The 24584-nt window shown below is 39.4% G+C and overlaps 1 long non-coding RNA gene across 2 annotated transcripts in view; it reads right to left on the bottom strand.

The window, feature by feature from the left end:
- Window positions 1-4028: 4028 nt before the first annotated feature.
- LOC123365260 overlaps window positions 4029-24584 on the bottom strand; it is a 96702-nt gene continuing 76146 nt past the window's right edge. For both annotated transcript variants that reach the window (XR_006577503.1, XR_006577504.1), the window contains 2 exons: window positions 5001-5168; window positions 4029-4219 (listed from right to left, as the gene is read on the bottom strand). This is a non-coding gene — a long non-coding RNA (uncharacterized LOC123365260). The remainder of the gene's footprint in view (window positions 4220-5000; window positions 5169-24584) is intronic.

Raw genomic sequence — 24584 nt, 5'->3', positions numbered from 1 at the left:
CATAGGCCAGTTCAGAATCTCCTTCCCCAACTCTGCATGTGCTAGGGTGAGAGAAGCTTGCAGTCAGCTTCCACAGTTCATCTTCTCAGCTCTGTTTAATTCTGTAGGCTAGTTGTTGTACAGCCTGGACTTCTGGCTCCCCACATACCCCGGATATGAAATGGGCACTAGTTCTGGCACGGACGCCCTCTTTTCCCCTTAACCATTCACATGTCTCCAGCCCTGTTCCACAGAACAGTAAAAGATGCACACACTGTAATGTAATTTTATTTCTGATTATGGGGAAATATTAAAGCAAGTTTCAGGTGCAGGCAGATTGGGAGAAATAACAAAATCCTAGGGACTTGCTGATGGGAAAATAATGAATTATGCAGTTGGGGGTGGGAGTGGAAGCTAGATTCTGTGGTATCCTGGAAAATTCCCAAATTCCACAGTCACAGAGTCCACTCGGCTCTAAGTGAGATGTCTGGGGTCATTCACCCCTCTGAGCCATTTTGTCAGATTCTTAGAAGGAGATTGCCCTGTACATGAGATTTTCTCTGCAATGATAAGAATTAGAAACTTATATTTTTAAATGAAAGCTGAGATTCTGGACCATGATTTCTGTGACAAAGGGCAAATTCTAGTGCAAATTCCAGGACTGTGGAATTTCAGAATACACATTGCCTGGGCAATAATTATCAGAGAGTCTTCAGAGATACAGAGAATCACAGTTCACAATAAAGAATATAACTTTTGAGATGACATCCTGCTTTATTTCAGTGAAACACAAGCCTTCATTCAAAGCCTTAAAGAAGTCATAGTAACCTACTACACTATACAAAGTTTTTATATAAATATGACCAAGTAAGAGGCAATGCTCTTAGGCATCTAGTGAGAAGCTCATTATTTTCCATTATGATAGTTCCTCCCACCCCAAGAGATTTAAACACTCTAGATTACAAATTTCACCCCCTATTTAACTAAACTATTGCCACTAAACCTGCATCCCCATCATGTGCCTTACATCAAGGGTATAATTTATTATCTCTGTATGGCTGAGTCAGCTTAATTAAAAAATAAAATAAAAAAGAGTTCCTCTCCCCACGTGTGGATTTCCTACAAGTCCTCCTAGTACTTTTTGCCTATTCAGGATGAAAAAGGCACTAGAGAATTTATGAAGCAATTTTATATTTTGCATAGATCAAGAAATCAGTTTGTTAAACCTTGAAAGATAGAAAACTAGAAGGCAGCATTACGTTTGAACTCAGAAGTAAATTTAATTTACTTTATAGGAATTTCTATATTTACCTATAAGTTAGACACTTCCCAGACATGCCTGCAACTGAGAAATTCCACAAGAAATTCAAAGAAACACCTACATGGTGGCCTAATCCAAATAAACTCCTACCTCTGCTATACACATCTTTCACTGAGAAACATTTGCAAGTATACATCCCAAGTTCTGTTTCCCAGATTGGAGTGAATGATAAATAATAGCAGAAAGCACATTAATAGCCCTTGAAGCCTATATTTTCAACACTTCATAATGCAGAGACTTTACTATTTTTCTTCTTTTTTTAACAAAATGAATCCACAGCTACACATAAAATGCTCTGAATATAAATAATCTCCCTCACTCATGTATTGTTATGAAGCTGCTATTATTAGATACACCAGTTTTGGACACTGATCCACCATTTCATACATACAAGATTGACAATTGATTCAGTATTTAACCCTCTATTATAGATTCTGACAATCAATCCAAAGGACTTGCCCAGTCTTAAACAGAGAACATGATGCCTGCCAGGAACAACAACTAAAACTATCTTAAATCTAACAACTGTCCCAACAAAGCCCACCATATAGATGTAGCAATGTAAAGTCTAAACCTGCTATTACCTAATGAAAACATCACCACATTAACACTGAAGAAAATTTTTATCAGCTATGTTGGAGACACAGAAATATCCTGGGGCTTCACTAAAATGCTAAATTAACTGACCACTTTAAACTTTAAATTCTACTTCAGTTATGCTCACGTCAATCAGTGACCAAAAATATTGTTTTAGAATTTGGTATTTAGAAGTATAATGAAGAATAGGTGGATGTGAGGGAAATTACCTCAAAATTATTACTGGTTTTTTTTTTAAATACCCCCCCAAACCCCAAAAAACTAGAGAACCATGTTTATTAAGATGTAATAGTTTTCCTTTTACTACTGCAGTCTTATAACAGTCAGTCCTCCCTGACTCCCATGTAACTATCTGATTTTTTTTTACCTTGGATGCAGTAAAAATATAATTAATACAAAATGTGATTGTTGAAAAACAGAACAATTTAGTAAAATCAACATCACCTCATTAGGTTGACTTTAAGATAGATTTTATAATCAGCCACCATTAAAAGGAGACTATGAATGGCTTATCTTGCTGTAATGTGCATTACAAGTTTGTAAATATTTGGAAACACTAGCTGCTTTGTGAGTGGGATATGTGACTATGCAATAGAGAGTAGCATTGAAATGACAGTATGAAGCCTCTGCAGCAAGCCCCTTGCCGCGATGTCAGACGTGACAGATTATTTTTCTTATCTCTCTACCTTTTTCAGAATTTTTTTTCCAGGGTATCCATATATTTATTTCTCACCATGTCCTCCTCCTGTTTCCTGATCTTTCTGGAACATCATAACAAAATCAATGTGCCAGTTACAGCTGCTTTAAGAAAACATTTTTAAAGCGAATTTTGCCTAATCAACTATTCCAATTCCTTCTGTTCCCTTATTTGGAAACCAAAAGGTTCACGCTATAGAGTTATGTACTCGTTTTTTAAAGGGGAAAAAATAACCCTGATTTTTTTCCAGAAGACAGTCGGAGGAATGAATTATAGAAAATATGATTAATCAGAGGATATGGCTGAAGTGTGGAATGGATGAATAATCAAAGATAGTAGATAAAAAACAGAGTACATTTTATTTTAAAGGTATCTTCTACGTTTCTCAGACAAAGGTTCTCTACCATATCTGTGCTATTCTACACTGTGTCACAACCACTGTCTCTGTGTCAATTGAACTTCACTTTCACAAAAAAACATATTTTTGCCAGAGTTCTCTTAGCTCAATTCTTGATACACCTACTTCAATTATTAAGAAGAAACTAAACAAAAGTCAGGGGTAGTCATATTCCATCAACAGGGGGAAGAAAAGCTGCTGTACAATGACTATAAATAGATAGTCATTGGAGCATAAAAGAGAAACGACTATCAAACAGTTTTTTGTATGAGATCAAAGGATGCATTACACAAAAATCACTGTGGAAGGCACTCATTTTTTAAAACCTCTATATTTACAGTTTGCTATATGCAATATTATTTTAATGTGCAGATTGACTGGAAAATGTAGTCTGAGTATGAAAAATGCTTAGTGAAATGACTTGAACATGACAACACACGTTTACACATACACCCCACCCCCAAATAGGAGTCTTTGGGTTACAAGATTTAAACAATTGGAGAGCTCATTTCCAGAAGTTGCATTATTAAATACCTGTCCAGATGGACATCTCCTTCATTAACTTTTTTGTCTCTCCCATGTAGAAGATTCCCAATGCATGCTTTTAGGTCTCATTATAACATTAGATAATATCTCATATTAATGCTAAATGACAGCCACATAAAGGCACATATTAAATACTAAAGATACTTGAGAAGCCTTATCTTGTATTTTTATTTAATTGCTTTCGACTTATAACAATAGGAAAGTACTGGGCTGTGGAGGAACAGCACTAGCCCAAACAACAGACGATGTATCTATTATCTCACTTCCATGAAGGTCATCGACCTATGACAGTTGGAGTAGCAGAAACATTAGAAATCATGTGCAATTTAATCTTTACACAAATAAAGGAAAAGTATCACAATGCCTGAATAATGAAGAGTCTCTCAGAGAAAAAGAAAAGTCTGTCCCTGAGGATATTCTTCATTTTCTTTCCTGAACTGTTCCAATGCGTTCACACTATGAGATTCACTCACTGTGCTGACACACGTATTAATAGTATTTTGGCTAGAAGAGTGTAGATGTTCAAAAGTGATTGCAAAGTGCAGCTGTGACTCAGTTCTCCTTTCATTCATTCATTACTTCTCCATGTCAACTCAGGGAGACTATTGTTCACCAAAAAACTGTCATCATGATTGAAATTAACTGTTTTTTCTCCTATTTCGACCAAGAGCGTTTTCATGTTCTGGAAAGCAAGAAACATGCCTGATGAATCTTTTAGAATGTCAGTGACAAAAATTGCCACAGATTACAACAAACAAAAAAAGTCAACAAAATATAGAAATGTGTGTTCTGATACAAGAGCAATTGTGTGAATTATGTTCATACATCAACCTTTATTTCTATTTTCTGCGGGAATATCTCCTCCTTCACTAATGAGTAATGATTAAAAAACCTCCCCGGGTAATACCATCCCTGCAGCCCAGTGAGTCAGTACCAGTGTGGATAGAGAAAAATGAAGGTTTAAAATTGAATTGTTCTTCCGATCAGAAAGGAACAAGGAAAAGTAACGATTAAGTGTGTCTATCCAAGTGAAAGAAAAGTGAAAATATTCATAAACTTCCTATCATTTACTGGGAAGACACCCACACTATTTAAAATTATTTATGCAAGAGAATTTGATTGGTGACCAACAGGTTTGGTCTATACCACAAAGTTATGCCAGCATGACTATGTCAGCTAGGAGTTCAAAAACACCACACACACACACACACCTTCCCACCCTGGTATAGCTATGTTGGCAAAACCTCCACCCTTCTGTCGGTATAGCTAATGTCATTCAGGCAGGTGGTATTACTATGCAGAACTCCTCCTTCTGCCAGCATACGCTGCCTCTGTGCTAGGGGATTTGCTGGCATAATTATACTGACGTGGACTCTAATGTAGATATGGCCACATAGCGGTCTAAATCCTCTGTCAGAGTAACTTCATTGACTTCAGCAGAGTTACACCAGCAGAGATTTTACCTGATGATTCACTTTTAGAACAGGTTCCAATTTGTCTGTTTGCAAACTGCAAGTCCCTGCCTTTGTATGCAGTTTAACTCTCCTCTCTGGATAAACACTCAGTCACTTTTCCCTCCATACTGGAAGCCATAACTCATGTTTTTCTCCAGAACTGCCATTACTCTCGCTCTAGGAATGAGAGAATAATAATTAGAGCAGGACAAAGCACAGGATTTCTACCCTGAGGGAAAGTGCAAGATATCTAAATTTGGTTTCATCTTGAATTGGGATTACAAGTCAAAATCTCAGAATTTTTCACAAAATAAAATACTCTGAAATTTTCTTACCACCTTAAACATTTTGTTTTGAGAAGGTTGTAACATTTTGTTTAGACTTGTGTTGTATATTGTATTTGTTATAAAAGTTGAAACAATATAGTCAAAGCGAAATGATGCTATATTTTCCCATCAAAATTTTTGACAAGATAGATATACATTCCCACACAACATCTCAGGTTCATCAAATCAGCATTTTCTGATGCAGACCTGTTTTGTCAGAAAATTTTCAAGGCAATCATAACACAAGAATTTATTAAGACTAAAGAAACATGCCACTCCACAAGAAGTTAGCCTCATGCCCACATTCCAAGCATTGACAGTCTATCCCACTAAAAGCCAGATTTTCCAACTGCTGGTCCATGAGACAAAGGCAAGGTGAGGAGCTACGAATCTGACCAACTTCTATTAATTAAAGTGAAATTTTCTTTCACTCACAAAAGAAGAGAGGGATTTACAATCTGCTTTTGCTGTTGCTGTGGAGTTATATTTTGATGTAAAGAAAAAATTGTGACAACCCTTTCATAAACAATAGCACTCTATATAGAAAGTTCAGTTCTTGAAGGTGCTTTTCTACGAAATCAAAAATTCACTAACTGAAGTACATCTACTCTTTAGTACAGTTGTCTGCCTCTGGCAATATATTGGGACAAATAATTATTATTTTTAACTTGTGTGTTTAGCTAGTTGTATCCTGACGTAGCTGGAATGTGAAAGAATGACATTTCAAAAATTGAAAAGGTTCATTTATTCTTCCAAGGTCTTTGTTTCGAGATGAAAATATTGTGGGTTAAATTATACACTGCTCTACAGCCAAAATGCTTCTGAAATAAATGTAGTCAAACTTTACTAATTCTGGGTCACTGAGAACGAAAATGATGCTTCAAATTGTTGATTGGCTCTAGTTTTCAAAATATGCTATTGGGTCAGTATATACGACCCTTGACTTGGGAATAGCGGAGGATAAGTGAGTTATAAAGGGAAGGGATCTCAATTTAAACCAGAAATGACTAAAATACATCTTTGACTGGATCTATGAATAAATCTATGACTGGGTTTGGACAGTACTTGCTTTTTAGGCAAAACAATGAATGATGCAATCTGAAGCTGGTATTGCGTCATACATGATATGAATTGCATCATGTTATTCCTAGAAGTCATGAATGATGCAATCATAACGAAGCTTACATCACTCTGCTGAACAAATTGCCCTACATCAGCTCTAGAAATCATACAGTGTCGTGCTCTCTTATTTGTCAGTGTTTGATTTTGCAAAGGGACACATTTCTGTTTAGCCAAAGTGAGCAGAGATGCCTCGTACTTGTGTGAACAGTGCAGATAACTTCTGCTATGTTTGTGGTGAAGTGACTTTTGCATCACAAAAGCACAGTATAACCACTATGGTTAAGAAAGCCTATCACCTTTATTCTGGCCCCACACATATGCTGCAACACTTGTGCAACAAATCTTCGCCAGTGGTTGAACAGGAAAAGGAAATCTATGCCTTTTGCAGTGCCAATGATTTGGAGAGAGCCAACAGATCATACCAGCAATTGTTACTTCTGCATGGTGCCTCCAGTTGGGAAAGGTGTGTCAAAGAAGAAAAAGTGGACTGTGCATTATCCAAACATTCCATCAGCTATACGCCCAGTACCCCACGGAGAAGGACTGCCGGTTCCTGATGCACCAGAATCCTTCTCACTTGAGTCAGACGAGGAAGAGGAAGAGGATGAAACTTCTGGTCCTGAACCATCAATGTCACAGGACCCACATTTTCTCCCATCCTCCTCCTCTGAACCACACCTCATAACACAAGGTGAACTGAACGACCTTGTCAGGGATTTGGAACTACCCAAGAGTAAGGCAGAGCTGTTGGGCTCCAGACTACAGCAGTGGAATCTCCTGGCAGGTGATGTTAGGGTTTCCATGTTTCGTGACCGTCAAAAGGATCTTGTCCCATTCTTCTTCATGGAAGGTGATCTTGTAGCCTGCAACAACATCGATGGTGTGATGGCAGCCCTCAACATCGTTCACGATCCAGATGAGTGGAGACTGTTCATTGATTCATCGAAGACCAGTCTTAAAGCTGTTTTACTGCATAATGGCAATGTTTTGCCATCAATTCCAGTTGGTCATGCAGTCCATATGAAGGAAACCTATGACAACATGAAACAACTTTTGAGGTGCATAAACTATGACCAACATCAGTGGCAGCTTTGTGGCGATTTGAAGGTTGTTGCTCTCTTGCTTGATCTGCAGACTGGATACACAAAGTACTGCTGTTTTCTCTGCGAATGGGATAGTCGTGCAAGAGATTCCCACTACATCAAGAAAGATTGGCCACTCCGACAGTCATTGGAGCCTGGGAGGAAAAGTGTTCAGCATCCACCACTTGTTGAATCAAGGAAGATTTTGTTACCACCCTTACAAATCAAGCTGGGTCTGATGAAGAACTTTGTCAAGGCCATTGACAAAACACAAGCAGCTTTCAAGTACCTCCGTGGAAAATTTCCAAGGTTAAGTGAAGCTAAGATAAAGGAAGGTGTCTTTGTTGGTCCTCAGATTCGTGAACTTCTTCAAGATGATGCTTTTGACCATGCACTGCGTGGCAAGGAAAAGACAGCATGGAAAGCCTTCCAGTTAGTGGCAATAAATTTTCTCGGAAACAACAAGGCAGACAACTACAGGTTGTTGGTGGAAAACCTCCTCAAGGCATACAAAAGCCTTGGTTGCAACATGTCACTAAAGATACATTTTTTGCACTCTCATCTAGATTTTTTTTCCACCGAACTGCGGAGCAGTGAGCGACAAGCACAGCGAGCGATTTCACCAGGACATTGCAACAATGGAGAAATGCTATCAGGGCAAATGGAGCCCATCAATGCTTGCAGACTATTGCTGGACAGTGACAAGAGATGCTCCATTTAATGAATACAAGAGAAAAGCCAAGAAGCGCCGAGTAGTCACTGAATAGGACTAAAATATGTACATAATAGTTTTTTGCCTTTTGTTTCATAATAAATTTTATTTATAAAACCCTTTTGCTGATTTTTAAAGTGTTACATAAACAGGACAGGTGAAATATTATCATGTAAAGCAACCACAAACACAGGAAAAGACCTAGGTTTACAATTTATGATTAAAACTCTACTATCTACACAATATACATAGACATAAAATGTAAAAAACTTAAATATCTTAGAAACAGTAGCCAATCAGATGTTTTAATTGTCATATTTGAATTCAGCACATCAAAATACATAATAAATAGCACATTTTATCTCTGAAGCAGACGACGTCTCAAAAATTGTAGACCAGTGTTATGGCTGCCCCTGAGCACACTGGGGTGGGGAGGAAAGAGAACACGGATAATCCATCCCCACAACTATGGAATTCCATGCATAGATAACCATAATTTAGCTGCACGCCCTCAGGATTGCTGGGTACAAGTGTGTGTAGTGCTACTGGTGAAGTGGACAGCCCAAGTCTGTGTGTGAAGGAGGTGGGACCATGGGCACTCACTGCCCACTGTGCTCTGGTTCATGATCACAGGCAATGCTTCACAGAGAAAACTTTGATTATACCGTTTCTACATGCAGCAAATACCATTGCTCAATACACAGACAATGCTTCTAAAAACTGCCACTCAAATCACAGTAACATTTACTTAGCACCTTAGGGTCAGTTTTTCCACTTTTGCACTTTTATTAACTGCACAAGCATTCAGCTCAGTCTGATTCATCTCAGGCTTCTGGCAACATCTAATTCACACAGGGCATACTCATGCTTAACTGGAACATTAGCATATTTCTCCCCTATATTTCCACAGTCACATTCTAGTATTTTCATTCCTGTCCTTAAGAAGAATTGCACATTCCTCTGTTCCCCCAGCCTCTCTACTGCTAAGAGGCATAATTTCATCCTAGATACAGATGTAAAAATCTCTCAAGACAGTTCTTATGCAAGACTTTGTTTCTTTCTTGTGCAAATATATCCCTAGCACAGTCAACTACAATTTATGAATATTGGAGGATACTTAAGCAGCACAAAATTAGAATATATTATAAGCTGCAAAGTTCAACAGCCTGAAAAGAAAAAAATTGAAAAAACAAAACAAAACAAAACCCTCCCCACAAAATTTCCATTTATACTTCATGTAGGTTTTACCTCTCTTTGAAGAAAGAGGTAAAGTTGAGTGGATAAACAATTAGCAAATCTCAATACTGAGAATTCAGAAGGATTGCCTTTTGTATAATGGAACGAGATACATTTAGAAACTGTTTGTTGTTGTTCCTTAATGATTATTTTTGTGGATATGGAGGGAGAAAATATTCTGGTTTTTCAACGTCACAAGAAACTTTAAAATTTTAGTTTTTGACAAAGTTTTATTTTTCATTTTTTTGGTGGTTACTCTGTCTCAAAATTTTAAGAGAAAAACATTTTCAATCAATTTTTTCATTTTGTAAAAAGGCCACTTTTCTTTAAAACAAAACCAAAAAAAGTAATGAAGATTTCTACTTCAGCTCTGCTTACAACTAAACCTGAAAGCTGGTTACCCAGGAAATGCTACTGCAGATGGTGTAAAGCACCAAATTGCTGCCAAAGCAGGACCCACCCCCAAAGTGTCAGGTCTTCAGCGGTAATTCGGCGGCGGAGGGTCCTTCCGCTCTGTATCTCCCCAAACCAGAATTTACAGGCTTCATCTGTTTTAGTTATCTGAGTGCAATATTTCTTAGTATAAAAACAGAAAAATATGTTTGTTCACATTTCCTCACAAACATCAACATTTTAAATCAGCATTGTATACATATTTTGAGGTATCTCATTTCTTCCTATACTTAAATAGGAAATAACTTACAGAATAGAGGGATATACACATTCAAATTCAAGATGATCTACACATAAAAATTGTTTGTTTCCTCCTTTATTTACTTATGATGTATAAATACATAGGAGCTGAATGTTTTTCCCAAGTGTCCCCTCGGCCTCCCCCCCAAAAAAATTTTATGGATGATTTCAAAATTAGTTGGATGATGACCACACAAGTAACAAGAAAGTCACACCTGAACAATTCAAGTGGTGAAGAATTCTTACAAAGATTGTTTAAATGTCTTTGATTTTTGCTAGCTTTTATTTAATTCAAATATTTAAACAATCAGAAGCAAAAGATCTCTTTGTAAAAGATCCAATGGCCACAGCATGCCAACTGAGGCTAAGAAAGATATTACTCCAGTTCCCAGGTCCTCCAGCAAATCCAAGGAAAGGGTATGGAGGGGGGGTGGGGACTTTCAGGCATACTTTACATATTGTAAAGACACACACACACACACGCACGCACACACACACATATGTAACCTCACAATCCCATTTTCTTTTTCTTTGCAGGTCACCCTTCAAACTTGCCAATTACACCTTTGCAATTACAGTTAAACCCTGTTATCTCGACGGCCTAGGGGTTTGCCAAAAGCCATCGAGATAACCAATGATCGAGATAAACCCCTATCCACCCCCCCACCCCCTCCCTGCCCCCTTACCGCGCTGCCTGCACGTGGCTGGATCCGGCAAAGCGGAGCCGGGCGGGCAGGCGGGGACAGGCAGGGACCGGGTATGCGGGGGCGGGGAAGCGGGGACCGGCGGGCGGGGAAGCGGAGCCGGCGGGCGGGCGGCAGGAGAAGCCGGGACCAGGTATGTGGGGCGGGGACGGGTGGGGACGGGCAGGGACCGGGTATGCGGGGCCGGGCGGGCGGGCGGCGAAGCGAAGCCGGGCGGAGGGGCGGGCGGCAAAGCGGGGAGCCGGGCGGGCAGGCGGCAGGCAAAGCGGGGACCAGGTATGCGGGGACGGGCTGGCAGGGACGGGCAGGGACCGGGTATGCGGGGCCGGGCGGGCGGGGACGGGCAGGGACCGGGTATGCGGGGGTGGGCGGGTGGCTGGGGACGCGGGGAGCGGGCGGCTGGGGAACCGCGCGGCTGGAGAGCCAGGGAGCGGGTGGCTGGGGACGCGGGGAGCCGGGCTCGAGATATTAGGGTTGGGCAAATCGACATAACAGATGAGAAGCCCATAAGATAAAGAGGGAGTTTGGCGGTTCCACTTCTAAAACCTCGAGTTAATAGGATTGGCAAGTTAACCGAGGTCGACATAAATGGGTTCGACTGTACATACTATTACAGTGGTATTATCTTCACTTTCCTGTACATAAAATAAGAAACAGCAGGAGAGTACTACAAAACACAGAAATAACACTGTGTAGTAACCTAAGGCAATTGAAAGCAGCAAATGTTGACCTTCTGATGGTCACAACTACTTTTCTGGTTCACATAGTTTTAGGATATGCCTAAACAAGAAAACCTGCTCATGGGCCAGCCTTCCTCCTTAGCTAGCTGGGGCTGGTAACAATAACGAAATCAGCACTGAACAGGCTTCATAACCGTTTAACAAGCCGAGTACATACCCAGGGTCTGTGCCAGGCTTGGATTACCCACTCTAAAGCCCGGGCTGCACGGACTTCACTGCTACTCTTATGTGCACTAGCTGGATTCAACTAGCTCTGGTAGGCTAGCCTGTGTACAGCTTTTGCTGTGTAGACACACTCTAAATCATTAATTCAAAGCCCAGCAAGGACGAATGAACTAAAAAGGCACTTCTCTTATCGGTTTAGAAGGATTGAGGTGATACTGCTATATGTACTAACATGTGCTACAAAGAGGATTCCCAAAACACTTTCATAGGGACTACTCGTGTAGTGGGACTGAACAAATGCTGAGGTTGGGGGGGGGGTATTTTTATACATGCAGCCCTAATGCAGCTTCAGGAACATGCTTGGAACCGATACATAGCAGTTTTTCATTTTTTACAGAATTGCAATAGGAACTCCACATACTTGCCTAACTGTAATAGTATAATAATATACTACAGATAAAGGACAAGCACTAAAGTTTAGCACACTGAATTAAAACATTATCAAGGGATTCTATTTAGTACACAGGCTAAAAATGTGCTGATCCTTTTCAAAGGTAAAGAGCTACACTCTAATGCCAACAATATCAGAACAGGTTCCTGATTCCTAGCATATGGCGAAACAAAATTCTGATAGATTTAGCAGTGCCAATATGGTAGCATTATGATTTAATGTAGGGTGGTGCATGTATGTTTATAGGACATACATTAAGAATTCCTTTAAAGCTACATTAGAGAGTAAATTCATATTAAACATAACATTTAAATGACAGTGAGTTTATGAAACAAAAACCTGACAGAAGTAATGGAATACTCAACTGAGGCAGAAATTAAACAGTATGTTCTATAAAACCTGTCACAAAAAAGCCCCTTCTACCAGTACTTTATCATCTTTCCAATTTAAGGTAGGATATGTTTCTATTGCTGGTATTTATTTGTTTTATGAGCATGTGTGACAAAATCTAGAGAGGGTTTGGTTCTGGTTACTTGTGGCTACTTCTCTAATAGAAGCATTCCTTGAACACCCACAGGGTGAAATACTAGCCCCACTGAAGTCAATGGCATAACTCTCATTGACTTCAGCAGAGCCAGGATTTCATCCATGATTCCTTTTGTTGCCCAGGTCTTGATACAAGAGGCTGTTCTTTCCCAACACCCTACTCCCTTTTAGTAAATTGTTCTCAAGATTTCTGTTTGAGACCCCAAGCAAAATCTAAATGTAAAAGTGTGTTAAATGCCTAAAAAGTTATCTTGGCCACGGGTATCCTTTCAACACATTAAATATAAAACGTCCATGCTTTGCTGAAAACTCTAAAATAATTAGCAATGAATGATTAGAAGAAGAGAAAATACGTCCTAGCATAGCCCTTCCCTTGAGAGCCCTGCGAGAAAATGCAGAAAAAGCCTGCTCAGTATCCATCTGCATGTCCGTTTGCTTATGGATAAAGAGAAGAACAGTAACCTAATTCCCCCCAAAGCTTTTAAGTGCTAAACTAATCACTTAAAGTTTAAATAATAAAATATAATGCAATAGCTCATGGGTTGACCTATTTTGGCTCTAGGCATGCATAGATATTAGGGATTTCTTTAGGGTTAACTGAGGTATAATGACTATACTTTAGCAAAGGAAGATTTAACCCAACATGCTTTTCATGATCTTATCTAGGTTCTCAATCTTATATAAGGACAACATTAATCATAAAATATGAGAAACTAATACTTTAATTCTTTTTCTGCCAATCCTATTGAGCACATGTCCTCTGGCTCATTAGATATAGTTAAGTAGGCTTCATTCATGTAAATATATATTTATCAGTTAAGGCAAAACCTGATCACCCCTTTGAAACTTTAGCCCCATTTACACTTGCAAAATTGATGCAGGATCAAGTTGAACTGGTCGTGCTAAGCATAATTAAGAAGCTAGTATAAATAGCATAAGAAAACTCATTTACCGGCTCCACTTTCCATTTTGAAGAGATAGGTTACATCTTAATTACAAGTGTTCATTTCCTTGTTGCATTTGGCAAACTTTAGCTAACACAGAATCTTCTACATGAGGTGACGCTCACAAAATACACAAAACATTCTCTTAAAACCATGTCAGACTATGAAGACTATCTTTATTACTTATCTGCCACCTGTGCAAACCATGTTGGGGTAAACAGCTGAGTAAGCAGTCGTGTTGTGGCTAGTACTGTATAGCAATGTATATGGCTGAATATCTAGATTCTTAAGGTACTTTAACAAAACTCATATGGTAAGAAAAAGCTCGAGAGCTGTTACATAATATGATTTGGATTTAATCTATCTAATAAGATTCCAGGATTGTCACTCTGTGTGTCATTCTGAAGCCTATTATGTCTGTAGAGTTAGTGTGAAACAATGCAAGCAGCTATCAGCATTTTGTTCATAGTATTGCCAAGTTTTGCAGTCTATTACCCTACAGTTTTTAAGTTCTCAGCCATGTTGATTTTACAAATTACATCCATGTGGTATACACACTACAGTAAGGCAGATATCTATGCCAAGCCAAGAGTCCAGACTACTATGCTATCAGCAGTAACTCAATCACCACCCTAACACTAGGTAATTTGCATTGAACAGTTTCATTGGTTGCATAAGGGAGGCTGCTCAGCTGGTGGATTACTTGGGCCAACTGCCACACTCATGCACTCAAATGCCATCTGCACAAAACACCATTAATCTCCCAGCACAACCTCCCCAGACACAAATCAACACAACAAGCAGACACAATAACCCCAAACACACAGAGCCACTCACTGCAGTACACATCCCTCAGTCACCACTCACACAAATCAACACAACTCTCCCAGCACAATGTCCCACCCTTACTCATTCTTACCAAAGAGCCATAGCCATGGATCATCTCCAAGTTCAATCATCACTGGGATGCACAGCCTGTTACCATCCAATTTTTAAGATCTCGGCCATTTTTGGCTTTCTGCCCTCCCTCCTCCTTGGACTTTAAATATTACACCCATACAATAGCACAGGCTTTCAGTTACTAGTACAGAATAACCTTAGATGAGACTTTTCATTTAAAAGAGTCTGACCGGAAACTGGATATGGAAGTTCCATTCATATATTTGATAGCCAGGGTATTACAATGAAGTAAAACTAAACAACTGTTCATAAGCCATAGAAAAAGTACATGCATTAAGGACCACGTTTTCAACGTGCTCATCTGCAAAAGCACACATGCATAGCAAGTCAATGCATATTTTTCTCCTACGTTCTGTGCACACCCTTTTAAAGATTTGGCCCCTAACCACAATAGGCCAGATTCTGCTCTTGGTTACACTAGTGCAGTGGTTCTCAATTTATTTTTTTCCGTGGACTTCTTGAAAATTGCTGTGGGTCTCAGTAGACCACTTAATGATCTTTCCAAATGTTGTTTGTACCATTAGTTAACTAGTGTAAAGCGCTTTGGATAAAAGCGCTATATAAAAAAACCCTCCATAATTAACTTTTTTTTTGTTCTACAGATAAAAGCCCACAACTCATAGTTTAATATCAGTAGTATTACCTTTCTAATGCAATGGATGTGCCCTCTCACCCCCCGCCACGGCAGCCCCCGAGCTGGGGCTCGAAAGGAGGGCCATCTCTCCCTGGCAGCCACAGCCCTGGAGCTGAGCAAAGTCACCTCTTTCTCTGGCCGCCGCAGTCCTGCATGTCCCAAATTCCCTCCCCCCCACTTCTCATCCCACTGCCCCATCCCAGCTATCTCCTATTCCCCCCAAGGCCACCATCTCACCTTACATGTGCATCTTCTCCAGCGTCCAGGCACCTAATTAGTGGAGCTACGCCTGCACGGCTCCACTAATTAGGTAGATAGCCCTTCATTCTCCTGTGTGCATACGTCCAGGCGCACACCTTAGAGGGAACTATCCGCGGACCACCTGAATGGAGATCACAGACCACTAGTGATCCACAGACCACAGTTTGAGAACCTCTGCACTCATGTAAGTCAGTCAGGTGAGCTACTGTAACCAGTAGATACTGGTCCCAGGAATCAAATTCCATCATATACTATGCAGGCAAACTAGGTGCCAGTGGGAGGGAAGAGGAGGATATAGGGAACTTTTTGTCCACCCCATGCCTCCCACAACCAGCAGAGCAGGATCTCTATTTAGCATTGAGGAACATTCTAGAAGGATCAGCTTCTTTGAAGGTGATAGCGTAGTAGCCAGCAAAGAGGCATGGTCTTCCAGCTCTGGGGCATTTTAAGCCAATAGCTGGCTTGTACATAGAATGCTACCTTCGCAGCACATGCTACCTGTGGTCAAATGCAATTACTTTTCAAAGCAGGAATGAAGGGCACTTTGGCCCTGTAACAGCACACTGCCTAACACTAGCCCCGAGACATATGGATGGCTCTAATGCCACTGACACTGCTCCACTTATTCTCCTTCCTCCTGAATGCATCATCAGGTAAAAAGAGGATTTCACTCTAAATAATAATGTACTTCATGCTATATTTCACCTTGTTTATTTATAGGATTGTAAAAAATATTAATTCAAGAGCTTAAAAGAAAATACCTGATGTCTGACCCCCCAAAAGACCAAACACACACAAAAAACTAGCATAACATTAAGTTTTCATCCACTCTGGTAATTTTCAGAAGTGAAGAACAACCTTTTATTGCTGGCTCATACGGTCCCTCCACCTGTGTATAAAAGCACTGTGGAGCACATGGTAATCATTAGATCTCTATCACTGTTCAAATAAAAGGATATAATAATAAACAATCTTACATTCTTGAGGCAATATACTACATAACTGAGATGGGAAGCTTAAATATGTCTGGATAAAAAAAAAGTAATATGCCAGGCTTAAAATACGATATTGCATGCTGCTTAGCAAACAGATAAAGAGGGTTTATGGAGAAGAATGATGGATGTAATTTCTTTTGAAAAAAATTATAAGCAATAGAACTGAATTTAATCTAATATCACTGCTAAAGCTTGCCATAATCTTATACAGCATTTGGGCAGTACCTAGGGCCAAAGAGATGATCCTGAATTAGCATAGCATACAAATCAGCTTTTCCATTTTTATCAGATTATCTGCATTACTGGTTAATGCTGATGCATTCTGCAACATGCAATAAACACTTTTAAGCATCATATTTCCATAGTGTAAAACATCCAACCACATCTTAATTGTTTTAACTAGATAAAGTGTGCTACTTTGGCATGAATAATATTATCAGAATTGCATTAAATCTCTTCATTTATTATCTCTAATGCTACTTAAAAGAGAAGTTAATAGAGTAATTCATTCCCGTATCATGACCTTGGTCACTAGTACACGATGTTTCATATTCATTATGCTGAGCTAAGTGAGGGCTGTGTTATAATATCACTTAATTTATATTCTGAATAATGCTCTGGGGACAAGTTGTTCTTGTGCATTAGAGTTCTATCTAAATCACAATATTTGAAGACAAGTGGAGAGAGCAGATAACTATTAAACAACATGTTTACCAGCATAAAGCGTTGTTACAGATTCAGAACATAAGGCCTTGGGAATTAAAAGGTATGCAGTGTAGTAGCTTCTCCAGAAATATTTAGCTATTCTTGAAAGTAGTAATATTGCACGCTCAATTTGCATTTTCATTATTCTAGTAGCTATTTATAAAATGGCACTGATTATCATATCACAATTGAGAAATAAAGATCTGCAGTAATTTTCCCTAATAAAATGATTTTTTTTCCAATCAAGACAATTTTGAGGAATTATCCTTAAGGTAACAGGTTGTTAATCCAGACAGTACCTGGGAACATATAGAGCAGTGGAGATGTTGAGAGGGATAATTTTTTTAGGGTACACTTAACCATCACATCACTCACTCATTTCTATAAAGAAGTAGGAGGGAGACAATGAGAGACTTTTACACCTCCTGTTGCAGAAATGGGACCCAGACCATTTTTCCTTTCAATGCTAATGATCAACATACATTGAATTACATTAACATACATCTTCTAGACTCTCTTTGCAAATAAAAGAGCTAGAGAATGATTTTTGTTGTTTTAAATGAAAGCTGATATTCTTTACAATTGAAGCCCCCCGCCAACTAACGGCCTGATCCAAAGTCCACTGATTTCAATGGGAACCTTTCTATTGAAGTCAATGGAGTTTAGATCAGGCCTTGAGTGAGTGTCAGCAGCTGTGGGCTTTATATGGGACCAAAAAGCCAACTCTGGTACAGACTTAAAGTATCCGAAAAATGATCCGATACAAATATCATAATGAGGTTCCATAGCTTCCTGATCTAACATGTTCAGCTCCCAAACAAAAAAAGAACACACAAGCCAAACAAACCCATACAACCAGCCCTGCAAACTCAGGATCTGGTTTCTTTCCTTCTTCTCGTGCATTCCTACAGTAATAAAAGTTTGCAGGCCACATTATGCCCTCAGGGGTACCTGTGCAAGTCTATTCTGTTTAATGGTAACTGATTCACTCTAACCAGAGCTAAATAAATTCTATATTATGTATATGAAAGTAGCATCCAGCAAATTCCCTCTTAGTGGTGATGAATTTGCAGAGAATAGCATCACTAAAATCTTATTTTTTAATCACTATAATGAACAAATAGGACTCTGAACACAGAGAGAACAAATCTGTTGACACCGAAAAGCAACTACATAAAATTTGAAAGTTCTAAGTAGAATTGCACTTCAAGGATCTGAATCTTCATCCCTTGCCACTAATAAAACAGCCATTTACACACATTTGATACCTGCGCAAAGTGATCACATATTGCTCATAAAACGTTAACAGATCAGAAGTTTCCCCACTTACATCAGCAGTAGCAAAGGACACCCACTTTTCCAGATGTAAATGATTACACAGGATGCAAAGAATTGCACAATCAATCCCCCAAACCCCCAAAAACCACTGAAAGCAACACAAATGCCTTATAAAGGCTCTGGAGAATACAGTTATGAAACAAACCACAATTTCTCTTGGATCAAATCATTAACAGATTTGCACATTATTTGGATTTTGAAATTACAGCTGTATTTCCTGTAGCTCTTCTTTATGGCAGGAATAGCTTCTTATGGCAGCTGAACAGAATTCTCCCCTTGTCAAAACGCCAGCACTTGTACTAAGAAGTTGAGCACATTCAAATGAGTGGAATGTTGTATGTCTGTACTATTAGTATGCGTAGACATGAGTATGTGTAGTATACTGTATCTCATGATCAAGCACACTGTAGTAGTTGTATGGCTAGTACTAGAAGCAGCACTGGAAATATAATGAATGATTTTGGCAGTTCTGAATAAAAAGGTAATGTGTAGGATCTGCATGTCTGATTGATATGTTATGATATATTACAATGCTCCTGACATATCAAAAGACGTGATTTAGTAGCCATTGGTTATTTCAATTTACTCTTTTTACGTTTTTAATTAGTAAATGAGTCCCTCGTGGACCAATGATTAATTACACAATAATTCACTGCAGTACCTTCTTTTCCTGTTTGAGTGGAGCACAGCATATAAAGAAACCGTTTGGAATATGGAGTGTTATAAATTATGGAAGACGCACACTCCGCTCTAGTTAAGGTTCTGTCAGCACTTCCATTAAAAAAAAAAAACCATTTTCAGGGTATTTAAAATTAGGCTGAAAAAATTCACTCCAGGGTGGCAGCTAGTACACAGGAGCTCAGCCTGGGAGTTAACACACACACACACACACACACACACACACACACGGAGGAAGGGAGGGAGAACGTATGTATGTACACAACATACAGAAACTCAGTTGTCCCATTTTAATTAGAAATAATAATAATAATAATAATACTTCCTAGATTTTATGTCTCTCTATCAGTAGATCTCAAAGCCATCAAAGGAGGCAAATATCATTATCCTCATTATTTCAAATGAGCAAATTGAAAGAGAGAGAGAGTTGAAGTGACTTGCCCAGGGTCACCCAGTAGGCCACTGGCAGAGTCAGGAATAGAATCAGGTGTCCAGAGTCCCAGTACATTCCCTAAGATACAAATTAGGATGGAATAATATATCATTTTAAAACTGTACCTCTTTCAGAAATTTTTGTGCTAGTCTAATTCAATGAACAAAATCCACAAGGTTGTTCCACAAAATAGGATGGGAACTTTATTCTGGGGCTTTTGACCCAGGAATCCAGGGTTTTATGTCTAGCTACCAGTCGCTTAACTTTCAGCAAGTCACTTAATCTCTTGTGCCTCAGTTTACCCATCTGAAAAAGGGGTTTAATACCTACTCAAAAAGATGTTTTGAGGTATAACATTTGACAGTGAATAAAAGGCATTACACGGTCTAAGTATTTTTATTGTTTCCTTAGTAACTACACATAATAGTGTACCTTCCTTCTGCCAGTTTAGCAGGTATCAAATATTAAGAATATTTTGTTTCATCTCATCCAAAGGCTAAGAGTAAACTTTGAAGTAACATTTTCAGATGTGTAAATATTTTACAAGAAATTTAATAAGGTTTTTCATGTGTTACCCAGCAAATTTATACAGTCCACCCATCCTTATTTATTAAAAAGGAAAGAAAACCCTGGTATCACTCTCTTATTCTGTCTATTAGTAATGGTCCAAAGTACAATAGTAGCACCCAACTAAGCAACAGTCTTTTGAATCATTACTATCAAATATCATCAGATCTTACATTCCTTGGAAAATATTAAGGATCAGGGGTGAGTCTCAGGGGGTTTTCAGGTGGGAAAAAAAACTATTGATTTTAATATTGCTGGGATGTCATCCACAGTCTTCTTTGAGACTGAATACACAAGTGTTTTACTTTTCAGACCACTTGGAATCAGGTTTCAATTTTGTGTTGTGTGAAGTTTCAGATTAAACAATAAACCATTAGTTCTCACTTATTTCGTTTGTAACATTCAGGGAACAAACTCTCTACCAGTAATTCTTGGTCTGTACCAGGTTTCAGAATAGTTGGTTGAAAAATATTCAAAATTCTAATAGTCTGGACTATGCACACAGGTCACATGGTAGGCAGGGCCGGCTCTAACTTTTTTGCTGCCCCAAGCAAAAGAATGAAAAAAAAAAAAAAAAGAGTGCCGCCCCGCCATAACACACCCACCCCGAGCGCCGCGCCACCGTAACACACCCACCTCGAGCGCCGCCGAAATGCCTCCCCAAAGCGCCGCGCCACCGAAATGCCTCCCCCGAGCGCTGTGCCACCAAAACGCCTCCCCCCCGAGCGCGCCATGCCGCCGAAACAAAAACAAACAAGCAAACAAACAAACCCGAGAGCCCTCCGCTACCCCAAGATTGGCCGCCCTTTACAAGGTGCTGCCCCAAGCACATGCTTGGTCGGCTGGTGCCTGGAGCCGGCCCTGTTGGTAGGTTTCAGTTCCCTGAGAAGAGGAGCATAACTCTTGTAATCATATTTCCACTTTCACACCCACACTCCTGAGCGACATAGTTATACCAACATAACCCCTCCCCTCCCCCTAATTTAGACAGTGCTATGTCAGTTAAACTCATGTGTTAGATTTTACAGGATCAGGACTTTTCTTTAGAAAAGGGGTTAAAATTATTGCTAAAATTGTTAAAATTAATCAAAATTTCATGGCTGGACAGTATTAGTTTTCTTAAACAGTATGGCCGAAACTGTACACTATATTGTCAATAAAAGGGTGGGACTAAGTATTATCTAGACCATCCCTGACAGGTGTTTGTCCAACCTGCTCTTAAAAATCCCCAGTGATGGAGATTCCACAATGTCCCTAGGCAATTTATTCCAGTGCTTAACCACCCTGACAGTTAGGAAGTTTTTCCTAATGTCCAACCTAAACCACCCTTGCTGCAATTTGCTTCTTGTCCTATCCTCAGAGGTTAAGGAGAACAATTTTTCTCCCCTGTTCTTGTAACAACCTTTTATGTACTTGAAAACTTATGTCCCCTCTCAGTCTTCTCTTCTCCAGACTAAACAAACCCAGGTTTTTTTTTCAATCTTCCCTCACAGGTCATGTTTTCTAGACCTTTAATTATTTTTGTTGCTCTTCTCCGGACTTTCTCCAGTTTGTCCACATCTTTCCTGAAGTGTGGTTCCCAGAACTGGACACAGTACTCCAGTTAAGGCCTAATCAAAATGGAGTAGAGCAGAATAATTACTTCTTGTGATCCACTATGAGCCCAGATCCCTTTCCCCAGTACTTCTTCCTAAGCAGTCATTTCCCATTTTGTACGTGTGCAACTGATTGTTCCTTCCTAAGTGGAGTACTTTGCATTTGTCCTTATTGAATTTCATCCTATTTACTTCAGACCATTTCTCCAGTTCGTCCAGATCATTTTGAATTTTAATCCTATTCTCCAAAGCACTTGCAACCCCTCCCAGCTTGGTATCATCGGCAAACTTTATAAGTGTCCTCTCTATACCATTGTCTAAATCACCGATGAAGATATTGAACAGAACCGGACCCAGAACTGATCCCTCTGGGACCCCACTCATTATGCCCTTCCAGCATGACTGTGAACCACTGATAACTATTTTCTGGGAACAATTTTCCAACCAGTTATGCACCCACCCTATAGTAGCTCCATCTAGGTTGTATTTCCCTAGTTTGTTTATGAGAAGGTCATGCGAGACAGTATCAAAAGCCTTACTAAAGTCAAGATATACCACGTCTACTGCTTCCCCCCAATCCACAAGGCTTGTTACCCTGTCAAAGAAAGCTATCAGGTTGGTTTGACATGATTTGTTCTTGACAAATCCATGCTGACTGTTATTTATCACCTTATTATCTTCTAGGTGATTGCTTAATTATTTGCTCCATTATCTTTCCAGGTACAGAAGTTAAGCTGACTGGTCTGTAATTCCCCGGGTTGTTCTTATTTCCCTTTTTATGGATGGGCACTATATTTGCCCTTTTCCAGTTTTCTGGAATGTCCCCCATCTTCTATGACTTTTCAAAGATAATTGCTAATGGCTCAGATATCTCCTCAGTCAGCTCCTTGAGTATTCTAGGATGCATTTCATCAGGCCCAGGCAATTTGAAGACATCTAACTTGTCTAAGTAATTCTGGCTTGTTCTTTCCCTATTTTAGACTCTGATCCTACCTTATTTTCACTGGAATTCACTATGTTAGACGTCCAACCGCCACCAGCCTTCTTGGTGAAAACTGAAACAAAGAAGCCATTAAGCACCTCTGCCATTTCCACATTTTCTGTTATTACTTCCCCCTCTCCCCCCGCGCCCATTGAGTAACAAGCCTACTATGTCCTTGGTCTTCCTCTTGCTTCTAACGTATTTGTAGAATGTTTTCTTGTTTCCTTTTATGTCCCTAGCTAGTTTGATCTCATTTTGTGCCTTGGCTTTTCTATTTTGTCCCTACATACTTGTGTTATTTGTTCATATTCATCCTTTGTAATTTGACCAAGTTTCCACTTTTTGTAGGACTCTTGATTTTTAGATCATTGAAGATCTCCTGGTTAAGCAAGGGTGGTCTCTTGCCACACTTCCTATCTTTCCTATCTTTCCTTTGCTTCTGTGCCCTTAATAATATCTCTTGGCAGTTTTTCAAACTGTCTTCAATTGTTTTTCCCCCTTAGACTTGCTTCCCATTGGATCTTACCTACCAACTCCCTGAGTTTGCTAAAGTCGGCCTTCTTGAAATCCATTGTCTTTATTGTGCTGTTCTTCCTCCTACCATTCTTTAGAATCATGAACTCTACCATTTCATGATCACTTTCACCCAAGTTGCCTTCCACTTTCAAATGCTCAACTAGTTCTTCCCTATTTGTCAAAATCAAATCTAGATACAGCCTCCCCACTAGTAGCTTTCTCCACATTCTGAAATTGTCTCCAATCCATTCCAAGAACTTGTTGGATAATCTGTGCCTTGCTGTGTTATTTTCCCAACAGATGTCTGGGTAGTTGAAGTCCCCCATCACCACCAAGTCCTGTACTTTGGATTATTTTGTTAGTGGTTTAAAGAAAACCTCATCCACCTCTTCTTCCTGGTTTGGTGGTCTGTAGTAGACCCCTACCATGACATCACCCTTATTTATTACCCCTTTTATCCTTACCCAGAGACTTTCAACAAGTGTCTCTCTTATTTCTATCTCAACTTCAGTCCAAGTGTATACATTTTTAATATATAATGCAACACCTCCTCCCTTTTTTCTTATGAGTGGGGTGCTATTGTTAAAGACTTAAGTATTTGCAAAGTGAATTTGAGGCATTCACAAAGTTTGCTAAGAAAGTCATTTTTCATTATTGTCAAAGTTATTTTTATTTTCCCTAAAAGTATACCAATGGAATGGCTTCAGTGGTGCTTTCCTCAGTCAAGGCAACTCCTATATGACAGCAACAAACTGGCAAGGCAAGATGAGGCCTCCCAGGGCCCATTACTTGGCCCTAAATTTTTCAGACACCTCCATCCTGCCTCCAGATGTGAAACTGCAAACTTGTACATCTAGATCCTTGCACCTGAACTTTCCATGTGGAAAACGCCTGCACTTACACTAGAAAAATATCTAACACCTGCAAATACTATTTAAATCAACATAACAATTTATCCTTATTGTCCCAATGGATTTTGCTGATATGTGTGTGTGTGTGTGTGTACACAGGTATTAGAACTATTTATAGCATGGGTGAAACCAGTTACACCTTCATAGTGTGAAGTATCAGAGGGGTAGCCATGTTAGTCTGGTTCTGTAGAAGCAGCAAAGAATCCTGTGGCACCTTATAGACTAACAGACGTTTTGCAGCATGAGCTTTCGTGGGTGAATACCCACTTCTTCAGATGCAAGTGGTGGAAATTTCCT

Source organism: Mauremys mutica, chromosome 2 (genome assembly GCF_020497125.1).
Source record: "Mauremys mutica isolate MM-2020 ecotype Southern chromosome 2, ASM2049712v1, whole genome shotgun sequence".
NCBI classification, from domain to species: Eukaryota; Metazoa; Chordata; order Testudines; family Geoemydidae; genus Mauremys; species Mauremys mutica.
The sequence above is the reverse complement of the archived record's forward strand: the minus strand, read 5'-3'. Positions and strand labels throughout refer to the sequence as shown.